General features: G+C 48.1%; 1 protein-coding gene across 3 annotated transcripts in view; it reads left to right on the top strand.

Annotated features, from left to right (window-relative positions):
- Nucleotides 1–811: 811 nt before the first annotated feature.
- The window catches only part of DENND2B (DENN domain containing 2B), a 155,329-nt gene continuing 135,589 nt past the window's right edge, over nt 812–20,551 (top strand). Inside the window, exons 1-2 of one of the 3 annotated variants that reach the window (XM_069965011.1) lie at nt 812–942; nt 1,682–1,787. The gene's annotated coding sequence lies outside the window, so the exon portion shown is untranslated. Of the gene's footprint in view, nt 943–1,681; nt 1,788–5,579; nt 5,659–20,551 lie in introns of those variants that run through there. The other 2 variants (XM_069965012.1, XM_069965010.1) reach the window with 2 other exon arrangements.

Here is a 20,551-nt window from a genome sequence, read left to right as displayed (position 1 = left end):
CCATAAAACGTCCGGCTCTCCGTATAAGGGAACGGACGGGATTCGGCTCTTACAGGGGCAGCCTCTCCCGACTCCTTTATGGCACGGATACATTTTATAGGAAGGAGAATTGTTTCTGTGAACGTCCATGATTCCTTGCAGCATGTTAGAAACATTGGAACGGTCCCCGCTCAGTGTACATGAGAAGTTATACAGCCCCATCCACTGTGGATCATTCCCCATTGTCTACCATGTCAGCCAAAAACTAACACACGCACGCTCAGCTCAAAGGAGCATGCATTCTCTTTACTATAGAGGAGGGGGGTAAACCAGTCACCTCTGGCAGTGGCTTACCTCCCAGTGAACAAAAGGATCAGGAGATAAATCTGAGATGCCCGAGCCTTCTGTCTCCTGACAATAGGAGAAGTGTCAGGCGGCTGTCATACACATTGGATAGTCACAGGTTCTATCTGACATGTGTCTCCTGTCTGTATCCCCTTCAGAATCGCTCTGTCATGGTTACAAACCACAAGGCAGGCTGCTATAAAACATCACAGCTCAGATTCCTAAAACATCAACACAAAGTATAAGGTAGGTTCTCGTGGACTACACCAGGGACGGGGAACCTCCTGGCCTCCATCAAGGTGGACAGCCAAAGCTTCAGCCTGTCTCCGGTCCATCCCGTCTGGGAGGCATTGGCTCAGCTCTGAATATTGTTTCCTCCTTCCATGTTTTATAGAGTTAGCATTTAATACGAAACATTAATAAACTTTGCAAATACTTAATTTTCCGTTTTTTTTGCCTATTGCAGAATTCTAATGGTTTTCCTTGGAAGCAGACAGCGCTTTAGCTCCACCTTGTTGTCAGACCTCATGCGACCTAAGATCTGAGCAGAACTGTGAATGCAGCTCTGGATTAGACTGGTGAGGGGGCGCCTCCACAATACACAGTGCAACCCAATAGGTAAGTTTTGTCTGCAGTTGTTCCCTCTTACTATGGATGCTGTGTTGTTTACCAGGTATGGCATAAAATCATGTCACTAGCTGTCCCGACCAGCCAGGAGGAATTTAAAGGAATTGTTCTCCAAAAGCAATTTCTTTCAAATCAACTGGTGCCAGAGATTTGAAATGTATTTCTATTAAAAGATCTCCAGTCTTCCAGTACTTATCAGCTGCTGTACGTCCTGCAGGAAGTGGTGTATTCTCTCCAGTCTTTCAGTACTCATCAGCTACTGTATGTCCTGCAGGAATTGGTCCAGTCTGACACAGTGCTCTCTGCTGCCACCTCTGTCCATGTCAGGATCTGTCCAGAGCAGCAGCAAATCCCCATAGAAAACCTCTCCTGCGCTGGACAGTTCCTGACATGGACAGAGGTGGCAGGAGAGAGCACTGTGTCAGACTGGAGAGAATACACCACTTCCTGCAGGACATACAGCAGCTGATAAGTACTGGAAGACTGGATATTGTTATATAGAAGTAAATTACGAAGCTCTTCCACTTGCTGGGATCAGATGATTGGAAAGAAATGTTTTTTTTTGGTGAACAATCCCTTTAAATGGTGATGTCATAGAACTGCAGAATGCAATTGTGGATGGTTTTGCGGAGTACTTATGCGTTCTCTGCAGAATGGACTTCTATTGTAGTGTCTGTAGCACAATTGCAGACCGCTTTACAGCCAGTAATTTCGTTTTTTTACATTGCAGACCTGCAAATATAGAGGATGTGTGAATTGCACCATAGAAATGAATTGGTTACATTGGTTACATTGGATCTACAAATACTGAGCACTTATGCGGCCGTGTGAATAAGGTGCGAGCTATTCCGTTCTGCAAGGGAAAGGAAACCTCGGCATAAATCATCTGAGCACAAGCCAAACCCTCTTAAGGGGGTCTATGAATGTGTTTCCCATATACCCAGGGTGGACTCCCCGACGCATATGGCAGTCGTATGTCGGAAACACTGTGTGAGCCCAAGGCATTCACTTCTGGGGGATTTTGTACTCACTAAATCCTTCAGTGAATTGTAGAATAAGTGGGGCATCATCCAATACACACAATGTATCTTTTTATGACAAGCGGCAGTTGGTGGCGATTAAAACAATGGCCGTTCTTGGCATAAAAATGTGCTGCGTTGAAATCAATGCAAACAGCAATCGTTATATTGAGCAACGACCATTATGTGTATTGAGCTTGTCAATTATTTCTGGCTGTCGCGCATTGAAAGCAATGCAGTTTTCAGTGCAACAACGTCCGTTGTTCGCCACTCACTACAACGGCTATTGTTTGAGGGTGCATAACGCAGGGTTAATCATATGGGCGTAACATAGGGTTGTATACAGCCTCATGTATCCCCCAGGTAGGGTTGTATAGAGCCTCATGTATCCCCCAGGTAGGGTTGTATAGAGCCTCATGTATCCCCCAGGTAGGGTTGTATAGAGCCTTGTGTATCCCCTGGTAGGGTTGTATAGAGCCTCATGTATCCCCCAGGTAGGGTTGTATAGAGCCTCATGTATCCCCCAGGTAGGGTTGTATAGAGCCTCATGTATCCCCCAGGTAGGGTTGTATAGAGCCTTGTGTATCCCCCAGGTAGGGTTGTATAGAGCCTTGTGTATCCCCCAGGTAGGGTTGTATACAGCCTCCTGTATCCCTCAGGTAGGGTTGTATAGAGCCTCATGTATCCCCCAGGTAGGGTTGTATAGAGCCTCATGTATCCCCCAGGTAGGGTTGTATACAGCCTCATGTATCCCCCAGGTAGGGTTGTATACAGCCTCATGTACCCCCAGGTAAGGTTGTATAGAGCCTCATGTATCCCCCAGGTAGGGTTGTATAGAGCCTTGTGTATCCCCCAGGTAGGGTTGTATACAGCCTCCTGTATCCCTCAGGTAGGGTTGTATAGAGCCTCATGTATCCCCAGGTAGGGTTGTATACAGCCTCATGTACCCCCAGGTAAGGTTGTATACAGCCTCATGTATCCCCCAGGTAGGGTTGTATACAGCCTCATGTACCCCCAGGTAAGGTTGTATACAGCCTCATGTATCCCCCAGGTAGGGTTGTATACAGCCTCATGTACCCCCAGGTAAGGTTGTATACAGCCTCATATATCCCCCAGGTGGTTCCTTATGAATGGGACAATAATCCGTAGCTGGCGATGTTGTGCTGAGTAGCCCTCGGCAGGCCGGGTATCGGTATAGTTAGGGTCTGCCGGTAGGATGTGCGGTACATCATAGCACCGGCCACGCTCCCTTCTTAGGAAGTTGAGATTTTTTGCCTGCATTGATGTGTTTTGGCAGGAGGAGACCCCTTTCCATTGTATCACTATCATTCCAGCAATGCAGCATTTTCTGTGTCACATTCCAGAATATTCCGTTCTTCTAGAGATTAAAACCATCTGTGGCCCTCGTGTCCGGCTCAGCGGACTGTGAGATAGAACAGTAATCCCAATCTGCAGCGATTAACATAAACATCTTCACCCCCTCTGCCCCCCTGTCCTCCTCAGATCCAAGGAGACGTAAGCAGTTGTGTCCTCAGCACACCTGGGGGTCCATACTGCGTCCTCAGCACACCTGGGGGTCCATACTGGGTCCTCAGCACACCTGGGGGTCCATACTGGGTCCTCAGCACACCTGGGGGTCCATACTGGGTCCTCAGCACACCTGGGGGTCCATACTGGGTCCTCAGCACACCTGGGGTCCATACTGCGTCCTCAGCACACCTGGGGGTCCATACTGCGTCCTCAGCACACCTGGGGGTCCATACTGGGTCCTCAGCACACCTGGGGGTCCATGTGGGGGTTCATACTGCGTTCTCGGCACACCTGGGGGTCCATACTGTGTCTTCAGCACACCTTGGGGTCCATGTGGGGCTTCATACTGTGTTCTCAGCACACCTGGGGGTCCATACTGGGTCCTCAGCACACCTGGGGGGTCCATACTGCGTCCTCAGCACACCTGGGGGGTCCATACTGCGTCCTCAGCACACCTGGGGGTCCATACTGTATATCCCAGTATATCCGCTGTATTGGGGGGCGCTGTATTGTCGGTCCTGTCCGCTGTATTGGGGGGTGCTGTATTGTCGGTCCTGTCCGCTGTGTTGGGGGGCGCTGTATTGTCGGTCCTGTCTGCTGTGTTGGGGGGCGCTGTATTGTCGGTCCTGTCCGCTGTATTGGGGGTGCTGTATTGTCGGTCCTGTCCGCTGTGTTGGGGGGCGCTGTATTGTCGGTCCTGTCTGCTGTGTTGGGGGGCGCTGTATTGTCGGTCCTGTCCGCTGTATTGGGGGGCGCTGTATTGTCGGTCCTGTCCGCTGTGTTAGGGGGGCGCTGTATTGTCGGTCCTGTCCGCTGTATTGGGGGGCGCTGTATTGTCGGTCCTGTCTGCTGTGTTGGGGGGCCCTGTATTGTCGGTCCTGTCCGCTGTATTGGGGGCGCTGTATTGTCGGTCCTGTCTGCTGTATTGGGGGGCACTGTATTGTCGGTCCTGTCTGCTGTATTGGGGGGCGCTGTATTGTCTGTCCTGTCCGCTGTATTGGGGGGCGCTGTATTGTCTGTCCTGTCCGCTGTATTGGGGGGCGCTGTATTGTCGGTCCTGTCCGCTGTATTGGGGGGCGCTGTATTGTCGGTCCTGTCCGCTGTATTGGGGGGCGCTGTATTGTCTGTCCTGTCCGCTGTATTGGGGGGCGCTGTATTGTCGGTCCTGTCCGCTGTATTGGGGGGCGCTGTATTGTCGGTCCTGTCCGCTGTGTTGGGGGGCGCTGTATTGTCGGTCCTGTCCGCTGTATTGGGGGGCGCTGTATTGGGGGGCGCTGTATTGTCGGTCCTGTCTGCTGTGTTGGGGGGCCCTGTATTGTCGGTCCTTTCCGCTGTATTGGGGGGCGCTGTATTGTCGGTCCTGTCTGCTGTATTGGGGGGCACTGTATTGTCGGTCCTGTCCGCTGTATTGGGGGGCGCTGTATTGTCGGTCCTGTCTGCTGTGTTGGGGGGCGCTGTATTGTTGGTCCTGTCCGCTGTGTTGGGGGGCGCTGTATTGTCTGTCCTGTCCGCTGTATTGGGGGGCGCTGTATTGTCGGTCCTGTCCGCTGTGTTGGGGGGCGCTGTATTGTCTGTCCTGTCCGCTGTATTGGGGGGCGCTGTATTGTCGGTCCTGTCCGCTGTGTTGGGGGGCGCTGTATTGTCGGTCCTGTCCGCTGTGTTGGGGGGCGCTGTATTGTCGGTCCTGTCCGCTGTGTTGGGGGGCGCTGTATTGTCTGTCCTGTCCGCTGTATTGGGGGGCGCTGTATTGTCGGTCCTGTCTGCTGTATTGGGGGGCGCTGTATTGTCGGTCCTGTCTGCTGTGTTGGGGGGCGCTGTATTGTCGGTCCTGTCTGCTGTGTTGGGGGGCGCTGTATTGTCTGTCCTGTCCGCTGTATTGGGGGGCGCTGTATTGTCTGTCCTGTCCGCTGTATTGGGGGGCGCTGCTGCACACTTGTCTTGGCTCCTGCAGACCGCTCCCCCTCCTTCAGCTCCTTTCCTGGCGGTTTGGGTTTAGTGTTTCACATTCATCTCCCAGTGACGGCTCGTCCCCACTTCCTGTCTTTGCAAAAAAAAATTTCCCAGTTTCCACAAAAATTAGTTTCAGGCTGAGCGAGAAGGAGGACGCTGCGCAGGTCTGCAGCCGCGGCCCCGGGACACCGGCTCAGGATAGCGGGAGGTCAGTGTGATATACCTACATACATATACCCTGACATCTAGTGATAGCGTCCCAGGATAGCAGGAGGTCAGTGTGATATACCTACATACATATACCCTGACATCTAGTGATAGCGTCCCAGGATAGCAGGAGGTCAGTGTGATATACCTACATACAGATCCCTGACATCTAGTGATAGGGTCCCAGGATAGCGGGAGGTCAGTGTTATATACCTACATACAGATCCCTGACATCTAGTGATAGCGTCCCAGGATAGCTGGAGGTTAGTGTTATATACCTACATACAGATCCCTGACATCTAGTGATAGGGTCCCAGGATAGCCGGAGGTTAGTGTTATATACCTACATACAGATCCCTGACATTTAGTGATAGGGTCCCAGGATAGCCGGAGGTCAGTGTGATATACCTACATACAGATCCCTGACATCTAGTGATAGGGTCCCAGGATAGCCGGAGGTTAGTGTTATATACCTACATACAGATCCCTGACATCTAGTGATAGGGTCCCAGGATAGCAGGAGGTTAGTGTGATATACCTACATACAGATCCCCATCCAGACAGAGTTATCTGGAGGGTCCCTGGTAACATACAGATTGAGCAACTGCAATATATATATATATATATATATATATATATATATATATATATATATATATATATATCTGATACTGAGCTCAGCATGCCGGATGTAGTTGTGCTGAACTTGATATATAGCAGAGCTGAGTTTGCAGATTTTGGGATAATTGGTTTTTCTAATGTTTAGTAACATAAGCCGAGCAAGTCAGATATAGCCAAGCGTAACTAGGCCTGACTGATGTACTTAGATATGGTAGAACTGAGCCTGATGGTGATGTAGTAGAGCTGAGCCTGACTGATGATGTAGTAGAGCTGAGCCCGGCTGATGATGTAGTAGAGCTGAGCCCGACTGATGATGTAGTAGAGCTGAGCCCGGCTGATGATGTAGTAGAGCTGAGCCCTGCTGATGATGTAGTAGAGCTGAGCCTGGCTGATGATGTAGTAGAGCTGAGCCCTGCTGATGATGTAGTAGAGCTGAGCCCGGCTGATGATGTAGTAGAGCTGAGCCTGGCTGATGATGTAGTAGAGCTGAGCCTGGCTGATGATGTAGTAGAGCTGAGCCTGGCTGATGATGTAGTAGAGCTGAGCCTGGCTGATGATGTAGTAGAGCTGAGCCCTGCTGATGATGTAGTAGAGCTGAGCCTGACTGGTGATGTAGTAGAGCTGAGCCTGACTGATGATGTAGTAGAGCTGATCCTGGCTGATGATGTAGTAGAGCTGAGCCTGGCTGATGATGTAGTAGAGCTGAGCCTGGCTGATGATGTAGTAGAGCTGAGCCCTGCTGATGATGTAGTAGAGCTGAGCCTGGCTGATGATGTAGTAGAGCTGAGCCTGACTGGTGATGTAGTAGAGCTGTGTTTGGCTGATGATGTAGTAGAGCTGAGCCTGACTGATGATGTAGTAGAGCTGAGCCTGGCTGATGATGTAGTAGAGCTGAGCCTGGCTGATGATGTAGTAGAGCTGAGCCTGGCTGATGATGTAGTAGAGCTGAGCCTGGCTGATGATGTAGTAGAGCTGAGCCTGACTGATGATGTAGTAGAGCTAAGCCTGACTGGTGATGTAGTAGAGCTGTGTTTGGCTGATGATGTAGTAGAGCTGAGCCTGACTGATGATGTAGTAGAGCTGAGCCCGGCTGATGATGTAGTAGAGCTGTGTTTGGCTGATGATGTAGTAGAGCTGAGCCTGACTGATGATGTAGTAGAGCTGAGCCTGGCTGATGATGTAGTAGAGCTGAGCCTGGCTGATGATGTAGTAGAGCTGAGCCTGGCTGATGATGTAGTAGAGCTGAGCCTGACTGATGATGTAGTAGAGCTGAGCCCGGCTGATGATGTAGTAGAGCTGTGTTTGGCTGATGATGTAGTAGAGCTGAGCCTGACTGATGATGTAGTAGAGCTGAGCCCGGCTGATGATGTAGTAGAGCTGAGCCTGGTTGATGATGTCGTAGAGCTGAGCCTGGCTGATGATGTAGTAGAGCTGTGTTTGGCTGATGATGTAGTAGAGCTGAGCCCGGCTGATGATGTAGTAGAGCTGTGTTTGGCTGATGTAGTAGAGCTGTGTTTGGCTGATGATGTAGAGCTGAGCCTGGCTGATGATGATGTAGAGCTGAGCCTGACTGATGATGTAGTAGAGCTGAGCCTGACTGATGATGTAGTAGAGCTGAGCCTGACTGATGATGTAGTAGAGCTGAGCCTGACTGATGATGTAGTAGAGCTGAGCCTGGCTGATGATGTAGTAGAGCTGTGTTTGGCTGATGATGATGTAGAGCTGAGCCTGGCTGATGATGTAGTAGAGCTGAGCCTGGTTGATGATGTCGTAGAGCTGAGCCTGGCTGATGATGTAGTAGAGCTGTGTTTGGCTGATGATGTAGTAGAGCTGAGCCTGGTTGATGATGTCGTAGAGCTGAGCCCCGCTGATGATGTAGTAGAGCTGAGCCCGGCTGATGATGTAGTAGAGCTGTGTTTGGCTGATGATGTAGTAGAGCTGAGCCCGGCTGATGATGTAGTAGAGCTGAGCCTGACTGATGATGTAGTAGAGCTGAGCCTGACTGATGATGTAGTAGAGCTGAGCCTGACTGATGATGTAGTAGAGCTGAGCCTGACTGATGATGTAGTAGAGCTGAGCCTGACTGATGATGTAGTAGAGCTGAGCCTGACTGATGATGTAGTAGAGCTGAGCCTGACTGATGATGTAGTAGAGCTGAGCCTGACTGATGATGTAGTAGAGCTGAGCCTGACTGATGATGTAGTAGAGCTGAGCCTGACTGATGATGTAGTAGAGCTGTGTTTGGCTGATGTAGTAGAGCTGTGTTTGGCTGATGTAGTAGAGCTGAGCCTGGTTGATGATGTAGTAGAGCTGAGCCTGGTTGATGATGTCGTAGAGCTGAGCCTGGCTGATGATGTAGTAGAGCTGAGCCTGGTTGATGATGTAGTAGAGCTGAGCCTGACTGATGATGTAGTAGAGCTGAGCCTGACTGATGATGTAGTAGAGCTGAGCCTGGCTGATGATGTAGTAGAGCTGTGTTTGGCTGATGATGATGTAGAGCTGTGTTTGGCTGATGATGTAGTAGAGCTGAGCCTGACTGATGATGTAGTAGAGCTGAGCCTGGCTGATGATGTAGTAGAGCTGTGTTTGGCTGATGTAGTAGAGCTGTGTTTGGCTGATGATGTAGAGCTGAGCCTGGCTGATGATGATGTAGAGCTGAGCCTGACTGATGATGTAGTAGAGCTGAGCCTGACTGATGATGTAGTAGAGCTGAGCCTGACTGATGATGTAGTAGAGCTGTGTTTGGCTGATGATGTAGTAGAGCTGTGTTTGGCTGATGATGTAGTAGAGCTGAGCCTGGCTGATGATGTAGTAGAGCTGAGCCTGGTTGATGATGTCGTAGAGCTGAGCCCCGCTGATGATGTAGTAGAGCTGAGCCCGGCTGATGATGTAGTAGAGCTGAGCCTGACTGATGATGTAGTAGAGCTGAGCCTGACTGATGATGTAGTAGAGCTGAGCCTGACTGATGATGTAGTAGAGCTGAGCCTGACTGATGATGTAGTAGAGCTGAGCCTGACTGATGATGTAGTAGAGCTGAGCCTGACTGATGATGTAGTAGAGCTGAGCCTGACTGATGATGTAGTAGAGCTGAGCCTGGCTGATGATGTAGTAGAGCTGAGCCTGACTGATGATGTAGTAGAGCTGAGCCTGACTGATGATGTAGTAGAGCTGAGCCTGGCTGATGATGTAGTAGAGCTGTGTTTGGCTGATGATGATGTAGAGCTGTGTTTGGCTGATGATGTAGTAGAGCTGAGCCTGACTGATGATGTAGTAGAGCTGTGTTTGGCTGATGTAGTAGAGCTGAGCCTGGTTGATGATGTAGTAGAGCTGAGCCTGGTTGATGATGTCGTAGAGCTGAGCCTGGCTGATGATGTAGTAGAGCTGTGTTTGGCTGATGATGTAGTAGAGCTGAGCCTGGTTGATGATGTCGTAGAGCTGAGCCCCGCTGATGATGTAGTAGAGCTGAGCCCGGCTGATGATGTAGTAGAGCTGAGCCTGACTGATGATGTAGTAGAGCTGAGCCTGACTGATGATGTAGTAGAGCTGAGCCTGACTGATGATGTAGTAGAGCTGAGCCTGACTGATGATGTAGTAGAGCTGAGCCTGACTGATGATGTAGTAGAGCTGAGCCTGACTGATGATGTAGTAGAGCTGAGCCTGACTGATGATGTAGTAGAGCTGAGCCTGGCTGATGATGTAGTAGAGCTGTGTTTGGCTGATGTAGTAGAGCTGTGTTTGGCTGATGTAGTAGAGCTGAGCCTGGTTGATGATGTAGTAGAGCTGAGCCTGGTTGATGATGTCGTAGAGCTGAGCCTGGCTGATGATGTAGTAGAGCTGTGTTTGGCTATACAGCAGACAGTGTCCTTCACATTAGAATTAGATAGATTAGTCCTATAATCAGTGTCATACATTATGGGCTTAGATACAGTACTATATACTCAGCAGTCAGTATCACACATGTTGAGTCGTGATCATCACACAGTATCACACATGACGGACACCTAGATACACTGGCCTAGCGAGCAGTATCCCATACCAAAGACTTAGATACAATGAATAATCAGACAGTACCATGAGAAGTAGATACACCGGCTCGGCTACAGCAGAAACCATCGGATATAAGGCTGGAGCTGATGCAAGTGTGATCCCTATATAATGTGCATTGGCTGCGGTTAGGGGGGCTCTGGGCGGCCCCCCACACTGTGACATTAGAGCCACTTCCGTGTATATTGTGTATAATGCTGTGTATATAAGGAGCCCCATCTGCTGCTTATTCCATTGGGAACACCTGGGATGGGACAGGACCGGAGCCAAGCTTCGTATATACGGCTGACCGCCGTGTGACTGTAATACGGCTGACGGCTGTGTGACTGTGATACGGCTGACGGCCGTGTGACTGTGATACGGCTGACGGCTGTGTGACTGTGATACAGCTGACGGCTGTGTGACTGTGATACGGCTGACAGCTGTGTGACTGTGATACAGCTGACGGCTGTGTGACTGTGATACAGCTGACAGCTGTGTGACTGTAATACGGCTGACGGCTGTGTGACTGTGATACGGCTGACGGCTGTGTGACTGTAATACGGCTGACGGCTGTGTGACTGTGATACGGCTGACGGCTGTGTGACTGTAATACGGCTGACGGCTGTGTGACTGTGATACGGCTGACGGCTGTGTGACTGTGATACGGCTGACGGCTGTGTGACTGTGAAACGGCTGACGGCCGACAACCGTGTGACTGTGATACGGCTGACAGCCGTGTGACTGTGATACGGCTGACGGCCGTGTGACTGTGATACGGCTGACGGCCGTGTGACTGTGATACGGCTGGCGGCCGTGTGACTGTGATACGGCTGGCGGCCGTGTGACTGTGATACGGCTGACGGCTGTGTGACTGTGAAACGGCTGACGGCCGACAACCGTGTGACTGTGATACGGCTGACGGCCGTGTGACTGTGATACGGCTGACGGCCGTGTGACTGTGATATGGCTGACGGCCGTGTGACTGTGATATGGCTGACGGCCGTGTGACTGTGATATGGCTGACGGCCGTGTGACTGATACCAGCAGGAGACAGAGGGGTTTGAGGGAGGATAGAGGAGTCTGGAGAATGATAGAGGGGTCTGGAGGAAGATAGAGGAGTCTGGAGGAGGGGATAGAGGAGTCTGGAGGAGGGGACAGAGGAGTCTGGAGGAAGATAGAGGAGTCTGGAGGAGGGGACAGAGGAGTCTGGAGAAGCACAGAGTTACATAGTAGAAGGAGCAGGGTCCAGCAGCACAGAGTATTTCAGGAGAGGGGTGTCTGCTGATCCTATGCAAGGTCACAGAGTTACGTAGTAGAAGGAGCAGGGTCCAGCAGCACAGAGTATTTCAGTGAGCAGTGGATTATAGTGGTGTGTATGGGCGGCCGTGCTGGCATTGCGGGGGGCCATCCGTGGCCTCTGGGTTACATTATGCAGCTGGCCTGTGAATCCTCCTCCTCTCCTCCATCTTTATGCGTCTCCAGACACAGGGGCAGGGGGTAATGTAATCATAGAGAGGTGCGGAGCTGTGTGACCCCCATCACTGGAGCCGCGGGCGCCCTCCTACCTGCACTGTGTCATATAGGACAACCTAAATTTCTATACTCGTCCTATATGACACAGGGCTGTATATAATGGAGAACATGAATTTGTATACTCCTCCATTATATACTGCCCTGTGTCATATAGGACAACATAAGTCTATATACTGCCCTGTGTGACATGGGATAACCTAAATCTATATACTCCCCATTATATACTGCCCTGTGTCATATATGATAACATATCTATATACTTCTCCATTATATACTACCCTGTGTCATATAGGATAACTTATATCTATATACTCCTCCATTATATACTACCCTGTGTCATATAGGATAACTTATATCTATATACGCCTCCATAATATACTGCCCTGTGTCATATAGGATAACTTATATCTATATACGCCTCCATAATATACTGCCCTGTGTCATATACGATAACCTATATCTATATACTGCCCTGTGTCATATAGGACAACCTAAATCTATATACTCCTCCCTTATATACTGCTCCATGTCATATAGGACAACCTAAATTTATATATATATATATATATATATATATATATATATATAAAACCTACATCTATATACTGCCCTGTGTGACATGGGATAACCTACATCTATATACTGCCCTGTGTGACATGGGATAACCTACATCTATATACTGGCCTGTGTCCCTGTGTGTCTCATTGTCTCGGTGGAGACTTGATGGTGTGCACAATCAGTGAGCGGTTCGGGGAGATCTGCTGCACATGTGTGACTTGTGCAATTCTACGGAGGATCTGAGGGGGGGGGGGGTCTCATCATGACAACAGGACGGACAAACAAGGGGCTCTCTGTATAGGAGCAGTAAAGCGGCATCTGCTGGTGCTGTGACTGGTAGCCTGCAGCACTTTCTGCCATAGACCTTGCACATCTCCAGCCACTGCCCTGTATACTGTACATACAGGGTATATACTGCTGGGAGCTATCACTGAGGTACCAGTATATAGCCAGTCACTGCTGTGTATACTGTATATACAGGGTATATACTGCTGCTGAGAGCTATCACTGAGGTACAAGTATATAGCCAGCCACTGCTGTGTATACTGTATATACAGGGTATATACTGCTGAGAGCTATCACTGAGGTACCAGTGTATAGCAAGCCACCGCTGTGTATACTGTATATACAGGGTATATACTGCTGCTGAGAGCTATCACTGAGGTACCAGTATATAGCCAGCTACTGCTGTGTATACTGTATATATGGGGTATATACTGCTGGGAGCTATCACTGAGGTACCAGTATATAGCCAGCCACTGCTGTGTATACTGTATATACAGGGTATATACCGCTGCTGGGAGCTATCACTGAGGTACAAGTATATAGCCAGCCACTGCTGTGTATACTGTATATACTGCTGCTGGGAGCTATCACTGAGGTACAAGTATATAGCCAGCCACTGCTGTGTATACTGTATATACAGGGTATATACTGCTGCTGGGAGCTATCACTGAGGTACCAGTATATAGCCAGCTACTGCTGTGTATACTGTATATACAGGGTATATACTGCTGCTGGGAGCTATCACTGAGGTACCAGTATATAGCCAGCTACTGCTGTGTATACTGTATATACAGGGGTGTATACTGCTGCTGGGAGCTATCACTGAGGTACCAGTATATAGCCAGCTACTGCTGTGTATACTGTATATACACGGTATATATTGTTGGGAGCTATCACTGAGGTACCAGTATATAGCCAGCCACCGCTGTGTATACTGTATATACAGGGTATATACTGCTGCTGAGAGCTATCACTGAGGTACCAGTATATAGCCAGCTACTGCTGTGTATACTGTATATACGGGGTATATACTGTGGGGAGCTATCACTGAGGTACCAGTATATAGCCAGCTACTGCTGCGTATACTGTATATACACGGTATATATTGCTGGGAGCTATCACTGAGGTACCAGTATATAGCCAGCTACTGCTGCGTATACTGTATATACACGGTATATATTGCTGGGAGCTATCACTGAGGTACCAGTATATAGCCAGCCACTGCTGTGTATACTGTATATACAGGGGTGTATACTGCTTCTGAGAGCTATCACTGAGGTACCAGTATGTAGCCAGCTACTGCTGTTTATACTGTATATACTGCTGCTGAGAGCTGTTACTGAGATACCAGTATATAGTCGAGGAGCCGTGTGCAGACAGTAGGATACATCAGCTTCCAGCTATTTGTCCTACTGGGGTCAGTACCTCGGGGTAGCAAGGAGACCGAGTATCACACAGTGATGGATAGGCTGTATTCTCAGTGATGTCACTGCTGATCTCTAGTGATGGATAGGCTGTATTCTCAGTGATGTCACCGCTGATCTCTAGTGATGGATAGGCTGTATTCTCAGTGATGTCACTGCTGATCTCTAGTGATGGATAGGCTGTATTCTCAGTGATGTCACCGCTGATCTCTAGTGATGGATAGGCTGTATTGTCAGTGATGTCACCGCTGATCTCTAGTGATGGATAGGCTGTATTGTCAGTGATGTCACCGCTGATCTCTAGTGATGGATAGGCTGTATTCTCAGTGATGTCACTGCTGATCTCTAGTGATGGATAGGCTGTATTGTCAGTGATGTCACCGCTGATCTCTAGTGATGGATAGGCTGTATTCTCAGTGATGTCACTGATCTCTAGTGATGGATAGACTGTATTCTCAGTGATGTCACTGCTGATCTCTAGTGATGGATAGGCTGTATTCTCAGTGATGTCACTGCTGATCTCTAGTGATGGATAGGCTGTATTCTCAGTGATGTCACTGATCTCTAGTGATGGATAGGCTGTATTCTCAGTGATGTCACTGATCTCTAGTGATGGATAGGCTGTATTCTCACTGATGTCACTGATCTCTAGTGATGGATAGGCTGTATTCTCAGTGATGTCACTGCTGATCTCTAGTGATGGATAGGCTGTATTCTCAGTGATGTCACTGCTGATCTCTAGTGATGGATAGGCTGTATTCTCAGTGATATCACTAATCTCTAGTGATGGATAGGCTGTATTCTCAGTGATGTCACTGATGTCTAGTGATGGGTAGGCTTGTTTTGACATTGCGCCCCAGTTTTCCTGTATGGTTACACTCGGTAATACCTATTCTTTTCATTCTTTACTCCCATAATCCCTTTATATGTCAGCACAGTAATACTATGGTTTTCCTGTATATGTGGAATCCAGTGTGAGTTTCCTTTTCCTGTAACAATAGTGCATGTGAATACCTCAATTCTTTCAATGACTCAATGAAGGGTCTTATCGATATGAGAGCAATACATACACCTTATACCAGTTGTAACGTCACCGATATAAGAGCGATACATACACCGTATACTGGGTGTAACTTCTCCGATGTGAGAGCAGTACATACACCGTATACCAGGTGTAACGTGATGGCACCAATTTGAACGAGATACATACACCATCATGCTACCGCAATAGGTGACCTCAGTCGGACGGAGGAGCTATAGTAGTTCTGTCCGATGTGCTAGACCGTTCTTTGTTTTTAGATATCGCAAAATGTTGTCAGGGGTCTGGGTGCCCGGAGAAGAGTGCAGCTGAGCGCTTCTCTACTAGGCTCATGGGAGGGGTCCAGATTTCTTTACTTATATTGAAGCTCCCGCAGTGGGCGGCTGGGTGAGGGGAGTAGTACAATCTCTACCACCATCTGCCACCATTATTATCCTGTCTGTTTTCCAAAAAGTTTTATTCAATTTTTAGTTTTTCCGCAAACAATTGCACATATAAGAACATTGAATGTACAAAGTTGCCCATAATCGGCAATGTATAAACAAACATCAAATAAAACATCGAACAGATCAGAATGGTGTCTGTCATTATTTCTATATAAGACGAACCATACATGACTTATTTCCAGTCCATAGTCAATTGGCCACCATAATGGGCAGACTCAACCAATGTCTGCCAACTTCAACTGGACAGAGACCCCGGAGACCAACATCCGGTGGGACCGGGGCCAGAGTAACAAAAGAAGAGAAACAGAAAAGAAGAAGAGAGAAAAGATGGAGAATGGGAGTGAGGAAAAGAGACTAGGGGAGAGAGGGGAAAGGAGGTAGTATAAAGCCCTCACACCGCCCAGGCCCGTACATCAGCAGGGGCGTCCAAGGCCGACAACTCTACATAGAGGATGATACATAAGAAATCCAGGGCTGCCAAACCCTTTGAAAATTTTCTTCCCTATCATGGAGAAGAGCATGCAGCCGATCATTGACCATAATCCAGTTAAGTTTAACTTTTACCAACTCCAGGGGAACAGCCCCTTTTTTCCAGGAGGTGGCAATCGCTATCTTAGCCGCTAGAAACAGGAACGAGGCAAACTGTTGTACAGCCTTGGAGGCCCCCGGAATCTTTACATTTAGCAGGGCATAAGAGGGAGACATGCGCACATTACACTGCGTCAATGAGAATAATAAATTGAAGATTCTCCTCCAAAACCTTTTAACCTTTGGACAATCCCACCAAATATGGCTCATGGTCCCTGTGCCACCAAACTGTCTAAAACAGAGCGAAGAGTAGTTGGGAACCATTTTAGCAATACGAGCCGGGACCAAGTACCAACGGAGCAGGACTTTATAATTGGCCTCCACCAGAGCCACATTAATGGAGACTTTAGCAGTATTGGATGCTATATCTTGCCATTCCCGAGTGGAATAGGAAAGAGCCAAATCCCTTTCCCACTGCACCATGTAACTTAATTTATCTGGAGGTGCGGTGAAATGAGCATACAACAGTGATAGCACACGTTTCCCCAACGGGGAATTAATGCATAAACCTTCAAAAAACGTAGTCACAGTTATATCCGTACATCTATCTTTCCAGGCATTTAGAAAGTGAACAATCTGATTATATCTAAAATATTCAGCTTCAGGCAATTTGTGAATCGTTACAAAGAGATCTCTAGGGCGAATGCCCAGCCTATAAAAAAAAGTTGCCAATCCTGTATAGGCCTTTATCAGACCACCATTTAAAGACAGAGGAGCGTGAGCCTGGGGCAAATTCAGGGTTGGCAAAAAGTGGAGCGGCCGGAGTGTGATCCGATCCCAAAGCAAAAGAGCGATTAAGCCGATCCCACAGGGCCAGCATAGAAGAGAGGAGTGGGCAAAAAATCGGTGGGCGTTTCTTCATAGAAAGCCAAGGTAATAAATCCAGCGGAAAGGCCGGGCAAGCAAATTGTTCTATGGGAACCCAACCGGGACAGGCAGAGGTACGATGTAAAGAAACGATTGGGGCAGGCGGGCAGCGTAGTAGTATTTAGTTATGTTAGGCAGACCATTAGTCCGGCTAGAGTACAGTGTGCGTTGAGGCACACGACAACGGCGGGGACCCCATATAAAAGCCAAAATCTCCTTTTGCAGACCCCGGAGAAAGGAAAGAGGGACATCCACGGGGACTGTACGGAATAAGTATAGTAATTTGGGTAGCAGGGTCATCTTTACGGCCGCAATGCGGCCTAACCATGAGAGATTAAGAGTGGACCAAAGTTTCAAGACAAAGTTAGATGAAACGAGGGAAGGAAAAGAGGGGGTAAGAGCAATTCCAAGATAATTCAATTTATCTTCTCTCCAACGCATCTCAAAATTTAACTGGATCAATTTAGCGGCAGCGTGGGGAATATTTATATTCAAAATTTCTGACTTACTATGATTTACCCCCAAACCCGATACTTTAGCAAACTTATCTAGCAAACTGTAGACATTTGGAAGAGAGGTCAAGGGGGAAGTCAATAATAACAGAATATCGTCCGGATAAAGCGCACATTTATGTTGTTCACCGTTCACCTCTATTCCTTTAATGCTCCCATGCACCCTAATCAGGCGCGCCAAGGGCTCTATTGCAAGAATGAACAAAACCGGAGACAAAGGGCACCCTTGTCTAGTTCCGCGTTCTACCGCTATGGCAGGGGATAGATGGATCTTAATGTTTACTCGAGCTGTTGGGTGGGAATACAAACCTCGCAAGAGAGTTAAAAAATTAGGTCCAAAGCCCCATTTGTCCAGGATATAGAATAAATAATCCCAATCTAGGGAATCAAAAGCCTTACGCAAGTCTAACGACAAACATAAAGCTTGTTTGGAGGAGGTCGGAGCCCATTGTGAATGCACCAGGGATATAAGATCTAGCACCCTCCTTGTTTGATCCGCCGCCTGCCTATTAGGAACAAAGCCCACTTGATATACGTGGATATATTGTTCTATAAAGGAGTTAAGGCGCGAGGCCATAATTTTAGTGAGAATTTTAACGTCAACATTAATAAGAGATATAGGCCTATAATTTTCACAAAATAAATGATCTTTATCGGGCTTGGGGATTACTGAAATATAAGCTTTAAGAGAGTCAGGACATAGCCCCGAACCCTCCCTCAAAGAATTAAACAATAGAACTAAATGCGGGGCTAGAAGGTCCATAAATTTTTTATAGTAAAAGCTGGAGAAGCCATCAGGCCCTGGTGCGGAGCTGCGTTTAAGCCCCTTAATGGCGCTCTTGACCTCCTCCATTAAGTCTGTGTGTGCTGTTGCTAAAGTGGGCAAGTCCAAGTCTGCGAATAAAGAGTGTGCCAATGATGTTGGGAAGTTACCCTCCCGTTTATATAGTTTAGAATAGAATCCATGAAAGGCCTCTAAGACTGAAGGGGGAAGTTGTGAACTGGTACCATTAGGGAGCTTCACAGTTGGAATTGCCGTATGTCGAAACTTCGGAGACAAACGTTTAGCTAGGAGGGACCCAGGCTTTTCCCCTGGCTAAAGAATCTATATTGTGTCCACCGTAAGCTGCGCTCTGCCACCGAGGTCAAACAAATATTCAGTTCAGTCCTTGCCATTTCTACTTTAGATAAAAGCCCAGGGCTCGGGTTTCTTTTATGGAGGGCGCTTAACCGCTCATATTCTGTAGTTTTTAACTTTAGAGTAGCGTCCCTCTCTTTTTTGAGTCTAGAAGCTAATTTAATTAAAGTACCCCTAATCGTGGCCTTATGGGCCTCCCAATTAACCGCAGGCGAAGTATCGTGCGGCAAATTAACAGCAAAAAAATTTTGAAGACCGGCAAGAACCTCAGCACAAGCAATCGGATTAGTCAATAAGGTCTCATTTAATCTCCAAGGCAAAAAAAGGAGGGGCAATCCAGAAAGAACCCAGCACCACTGATACCGGGTCATGATCAGACCAAGGTATAGGGGAGATATAAGCCTTAGAGAGATTAAAGGAGAGCTGCGAGGAGAGAAGAACGTGGTCTATGCGAGAATAGGAGGAGTGAGCTACAGAGAAATATGAATAATCTTTGGTAGTAGGGTTCGCTGCCCGCCAGGCATCAACCAGATCATAAGAATGGAATAATTGTGCCAAAAGAAGGCCTTGTTTGGATGGAGCTCTGGACTTGGACAGCTCTCCAGGTTTTTTATCCAGAGAAGCGTCCAAAGCCAGATTGGAATCACCCGCCAAAATCAAGCGGCCCTCAAAGTAGGGTGCAAGCAATTTAAGCATATTTTGAAAAAATTGTACCTGTCCCGTGTTAGGTGCATAATAGGATAAAAAAGAAACTGGGGAACCTTGTAGAGTACCTGTCAATAACAGGTAACGTCCGTCCAGGTCGCTATAAGAATTGGACAACGTGAAATCAACCGATCTGGAGAAAAAGATGCCCACTCCTCTTCTTTTCTTCCGCTAAAGCTAGAAAGAACACAGGATAATGGTTATGCATAAATTTTGGTGCAGAATGCTTAGAAAAATGAAGTTCCTGCAAGAAAACAACATCAGCCTTCATTGAACGATACAACTGAAAAGCTTTCTTCCTTTTAGTGGGACTATTCAAGCCCTGGACACTATGCGTTACCACCTTGAGGTCAGATCTATGGGACGCCATCATGCATGGACCTCATCACTCTGAGAAACAAGCACAGGGGGAGCGAGGGACAGAGGGACAAGTAATAGGGAAGAGAACAGGAAGAGGACAGAAAAGTAGAAGAAGTAAGAAGAAAACCTACAAGGAACCAGGGTCCCCAAAATAGGACCTTAAGAGGTCACCACCCCATAATTAGGGAAGCGAGCTCCGAGGGTCAAGGAGAGCACAAGGGCAAAACCCCGTCAGTCCACGGCAGCCGATTAAGGGTCAGGCTCCCAATATGAAACCAAAAGTATAAAACAAACCAAAAACTCAACAATATTAGCAAGAGTACCGTGGTGACGGTAACAGTCTAGTGCATATCTCACACCAGAGTACAAGGACAGAACATGATCAAACTGCAAGTAGGCCATCACTTCCGCGGTGATCTTGAGCTCCCTTTCCACAGTGGGGAGAGAGGTGGTCTCCTCCTCCAATCACCATCCGACGGAGATCTTGACGGAGGGCCCTCAGGCTCTCTTGTCAGCAGCCCCAAAGAAATGAAGGTCGACTCTCCCTCTTGCAAGGACGTGAAGCTGTGAGGCCGATTCTTGTAAGTAAAGACCAAACGGAAGGGGAATGCCCATCTGTAACGAATCTCCTTCCTCTGTAAAATTTGCAACAGCGGTTTCAGCGTGCGTCGCTTTTGGATCGTGCTGGGAGCCAGGTCAGCATAGATCTGAATAGGTGTTTCACGGAGCATCAACTCAGGGTTATCTCGCGCAGCTCTCAACAGTTTTTTTCTTTAGCCATATAATAATGAG

Source organism: Dendropsophus ebraccatus, chromosome 4 (genome assembly GCF_027789765.1).
Source record: "Dendropsophus ebraccatus isolate aDenEbr1 chromosome 4, aDenEbr1.pat, whole genome shotgun sequence".
NCBI classification, from domain to species: Eukaryota; Metazoa; Chordata; class Amphibia; order Anura; family Hylidae; genus Dendropsophus; species Dendropsophus ebraccatus.
The sequence above is the reverse complement of the archived record's forward strand: the minus strand, read 5'-3'. Positions and strand labels throughout refer to the sequence as shown.